The sequence below is a fragment of the Octopus bimaculoides genome, unplaced genomic scaffold, assembly GCF_001194135.2.
Source record: "Octopus bimaculoides isolate UCB-OBI-ISO-001 unplaced genomic scaffold, ASM119413v2 Scaffold_255587, whole genome shotgun sequence".
In the NCBI taxonomy this organism is placed as follows: Eukaryota; Metazoa; Mollusca; class Cephalopoda; order Octopoda; family Octopodidae; genus Octopus; species Octopus bimaculoides.
Window position 1 is genome coordinate 23,339 of NW_026331339.1, and position 5,311 is coordinate 28,649.

The 5,311-nt window shown below is 36.9% G+C and overlaps 1 pseudogene; it reads left to right on the forward strand.

Annotated features, from left to right (window-relative positions):
- Positions 1–2,970: 2,970 nt before the first annotated feature.
- LOC128251401 (5S ribosomal RNA) lies at positions 2,971–3,089 on the forward strand (annotated as a pseudogene).
- Positions 3,090–5,311: the final 2,222 nt, after the last annotated feature.

A 5,311-nucleotide genomic window follows, 5' to 3' on the forward strand; every position in this document is an offset into this window, starting at 1 on the left:
TATGTATATATATATATGCATATATATGTATATATATATATATATATATGCATATATATGTATATATATATGTATGCATATATATGTATATATATATGTATGCATATATGTGTATATATATATATGTATGCATATATGTGTATATATATATATGTATGCATATATGTGTATATATATATATGTATGCATATATATGTATAAATATACACACACACGTCTATATATATATATATATATATATATATATATATATATATTATGCGTGTTTGTGAGTAATCGTTGTACTGCTACTTTGAATGTAATTACTTTGTGAGTCCGAATTTACTTAAAAATATAAAACAGTAAAATAGTAGAAAGTGTGTCTGATATTTGGTCTGTACGAGGACAACTCTGAATATTTCTCAGTCACGTTAGACCTTATCAGTAGAACAGTGACTATCACGTCCTGACAGACGTTAGCAAGACTGAGGAGAATATAGGATTTCAGTGATTGAACATTGAATTGTGTGATAATTTAAAATAATGAGAGAGGAAATAGCTAGGGAAGAATGCTGCATAAAAAAATAATAGCAAATAGACAAGATGATGGCAACATTCTTAAAGTAATGAGCCAAGAAAATTTAATTAATATTAATTACACTCGAATCGAGAGTAATAAAACTCATTATCTAAATGATTGATTCTGTTTTTTATTAATTGTGGCCACTCTTACTGGGTAGGGATAATGCTAGTGTGTGGGAGATGGTGATAGTTAGGTGCACGAAGTAATGTTATGCAGATGAAAATTATGTTGATTATACTAGACAGAACCAAGTCATTCCACAAACGTCAAAGTGCTGCAGCTTCTGTATAACAGAAAAGTGTCATATAAACGAGCAATAACGAAGATAAAAAATCTTATTCCAACTTGTAGAGTCTTAAATTCTTACAGCTTCTTTTTTAGTACAAGAGACAAATCGCAGATAGCGTCGCACGTTATGCAATCCTGCGTTATTTTGCCTTTTGCATTCTTAAATACTACGAAATGTTTCTATAGACCGTACTGCTTCCAAGGTGCTGCTGACGATGGCTCTGTTACAGCATAAACGTTGTCACGGCAAGAGAGATCATTACAATTTGATATTTAATGAGCATGATCTTTGCATCTGGCAGAGCTGATGGATTCATTGTTAATTCCATAGGAAGACTGATTGAGACGACTTTTGGTCAAAGACATTGTAGCTATGACTATCTTTATCTTTTCTGGCTTAACAGGACTATTCCACTTCACGTACCCTTCATTTAACACAGAAGAGAGCGTTTTGTGAGTATTTGAGTATAATAATCAGCGGAGTTTGGAAATCGCTATCCTTTTAACTTCCACTCCACACAGAGAATAAAAATATACAAAAAAAAAAAAGGAAAATTTCACAATTTTTTTTTTTTTCATTTAGTCAGGATCTCAATTAGACGAAAACAAAAACTTGTGAGTATTTGAGTGTTGACTTCGCAGTTTTAATGATTTACAATTTAAGTCTTCATGCCCGACCCGTCGCATGGTTGTCTGGGAAATATCAAGACTTTTACCCATTTGCCACATGCTCCACCGTGGATTTCGCGACACTCTCTTTCGGACAACATCAATCGTTTCGTCCTTACGGACCGTTTTGGACACGGAATGGGCTTGCTGTCGGTCGAACCTGTCGCAATATAGAGTCTCATGGGATTATAGACTGTCTTGAGGTCAACACCAAACCTTGACGCTGCCTCTTTCTTGCTATGTCCTCCTGTTTTTCAGAGTTACAATCTCACTTCGCCGAATGTAAACATACAATGGAGTGTACATGAACAATTAAATGTCGAGGAACGCATTCTACAAATTTTTGTAGAATTTTAAACTAAATTTAATAATGTAGAGTTATTTAAATAATCGGGAATTCTTTACGGCGGCGGCGGCGGCGTGTGCGTGTGCGTGTGCGTGTGTGTGTGTGTGTGTGTGTGTGTGGATAGGTAGATGGATGGTTAGATAGATAGATATTATATGACTTCGAAAAACTCACATAGCAACAATCTTTTATGCAGAGGACGACCCTGTGAAATTTTCCTCACAACATTCATTCCGCTTGACAAAATTTCGAAATTCTGCCTATGTGTAGTTATAGGAGTAAACATCAACACAAAAAATATTTGAGACGGCAACCCGTTCACCCCCACTGTCATCCTATTAATCGCTTACACCGCAGATACTGAGAAGTAATTTTTATTTGTACAATATACCACACCTCATCCCCACAGCACAATATCCCCGACTCAGTATGGGTGGCCACATTTAATATGACCTCCATTAATCATCAGGTCATTGAATTACACTAATGGTGTAATTGTGTATTATGTAAACTAGTTTAACTATGAACTTGGCTCTCTAAATAATTAGCAAAATTTCGTTACCGTAAAATATGAAAAAACAGATTCCAAGTATGTGTGTGTATGCACACACATACACAAGCGCGCGCACACATACATACAGGCACACATACATACGGGCACACATACATACAGGCACACATACATACAGGCACACATACATACGGGCACACATACATACAGGCACACATACGTAGACACATGACTCAGTATATGCTCTTGGCTACATTTTAGTTAAAGCTACAGCTTTAAGACTGTCCAGAGTTACGTCTCTTCGAGATATCCTACTGATAATGTCTAAAGAGCTAGAAACGCGTCTGAGAATCCGACAGGTTGCAGCGTCGGACAGATATGGTGTTTTTACACCTTTTAACCACACTATACTACGAAGTATATTAAACGTTGTCTAAGTGAATACCGTGTACTACTGTGTTAGCAGTGCTCCTAAATCACGTGTTAAGGTCATCTCTTGTGGTCGCATAACGAAATACCATGTCCCTACAGGTCATTAATATTTACGCACCAGCTCCCAGAAATGTGTTTAATATGTAAAATTCGTATATCCATATATACGGCCATATCACTTTGAAAACACCGGTTCTCGTCCGATCACCAAAGTTAAGCAAAGTCGATACTAGTTAGTACTTAGATGGGTGACCGCTTGGGAAACCTAGGTGCTGTAAACGATTTTAGGCGCAGGGGTGGCTGTGTGGTAAGTAGCTTGCTTACCAGCCACATTGTTCTGGGTTTAGTCCCACTGCGTGGCATCTTGGGCAAGTGTCTTCTACTATAGCCTCGGGCCGACCAAAGCCTTGTGAGTGGATTTGGTAGACGGAAACTGAAAGAAGACCGTCGTATATATGTATATATATGTATGTGTGTCTGTATTTGTCCCCCCCCAACATCGCTTGACAACCGATGCTGGTGTGTTTACGTCCCGGTAACTTAGCGGTTCGGCAAAATAGACCGATAGAATAAGTACTAGGCTTCCAAAGAATAAGTCCTGGGGTCGATTTGCTCGACTAAAGGTGGTGCTCCAGCATGGCCAGTCAAAAAGACTGAAACAAGTAAAAGAGTAAAATTCGTATATCCAAGAACGTTACACCGCTCTATGCAGTGGCTATTTAAGCAATAAGTTCGAAGATGGTTAATGGGTTGGCTGGGTGTTGATGAAGGAACAAAAACTCCCGAAATATGGTTTATACGCCCATCAACCATTTTTTTCACTGTTGTGTGAATTGATTGAAAACCCATTTCTGATGTATATTAACTTTTGAAGTTTCATTAGAGCCAGTGTATCTCTTTCACGTAGCCAGTTCACATCAGTGTCGTTGACAATCACACATACACTCTAACATACATTCTCACATACACTCACATACATATACTAAGACAGACACACAGACAAACATTCACGTACACCTCAGGGTAAACAATATTCATTATATACTTGTCAGTCATCACATATGCATATGTATGAATGGATGTGTGTGTGGGCCGATTCTAGGCATTTGTGGGACGTCACTATCTCTCTCTCTCTCTCTCTCTCTGAACATCTAACACCCTAATTGTATCTCTCTGTATAACGGCCTATCTCTCTCCCTCAGTCTCTCTCTTTAGATGTGTGTGTGTGTGTGTATCAGTCGTAGCAAAAATGTATGTATACTCACACACACATATACCTTCACATACACTCACACGTATACTTGCCAGTTATCACATATGTATATGTATGTGTAGATGTGTGTGTGTGTGTGTGTGTGTGTGTGTTTAATTCTCTGAGGCCTAATGTACGTAACGAACGCGTAACACACACACACACACACACACACACACTGACAGACACATACACACTCACATACAAAATGTGACGTCATGGTGGTGGAGGTGGCGGTATAAAATATCCTTTAGTATAGTTGACTATAGAAAGATTATTTTATATAAAACGCTATATTGTTTTAATCCAGATGAAAACAAAAATTACTTGTTGACACTCGCTGGATCTAATACTAATACCTTGTAAAATTTGATTTGATTTGGTCGAGCTGTTTGAGAATGCATAGAAAACAGACAGACAGATAGACAAAGAATTTTATAGAGAGAAAGATTAGTATAACCAGTAACCTTTAACCGCTATATGTAATAAGTCATTAATGGGCTAGATAGAACGGGCTGATGAAGGAGTAAAAAGTCCCGAAATATATCACATTCGCCCATTACCCATCTTTTCGTCTTCGATCTCATTGTTTGTTTACATCTGGCGTCTCGGATACGAAACATCATAACAAAATTAGAACTGGTTATAATTTCTATTGAAAATATGTTGAGATTACCGTAAACACCCGGAATGCCACAAGTTAATGGACACAATAAATAACATGAAGTAAAGATTTTAAATCATATCTTTGCTACTTTATCAGTGCACATTAATTCCTGATGTTTGTATATATTTAAGATGGATGATTGCCTCGTTAAAACATTATCTCTGGCAAGCAATTTTGGTTGTTAATTGAAGGAAGAGAGACAATATTGTCTTGAATTTTAAGGAGCGGTAATGTAATCAATAGTAATTCGGTGAATCATTAAGAAAATACAGGAAAGGCTTTTAATCAATTAGATTAACGGCGGTAAAACACACACTATTAGTCATTTATAATATATTCTCTTTCTCAAGAAGACGGCGATTCTTTGGTCTAAATGGTTGTGTGTGCGTGTATGTGTGTATATATATATGTGCGTGATGGTACGTACGTATGTGTGATTCTATGGATGAAAGAGTGTATGTATGTATGCATGTGCATACACACACACATATATGTACGCTTATTTATATATATATGTTTATGTAAGAGAAGAAAGAGATGGTATGTGCACGTATACGTCATGTATACGTAAGTATGGTGATTTT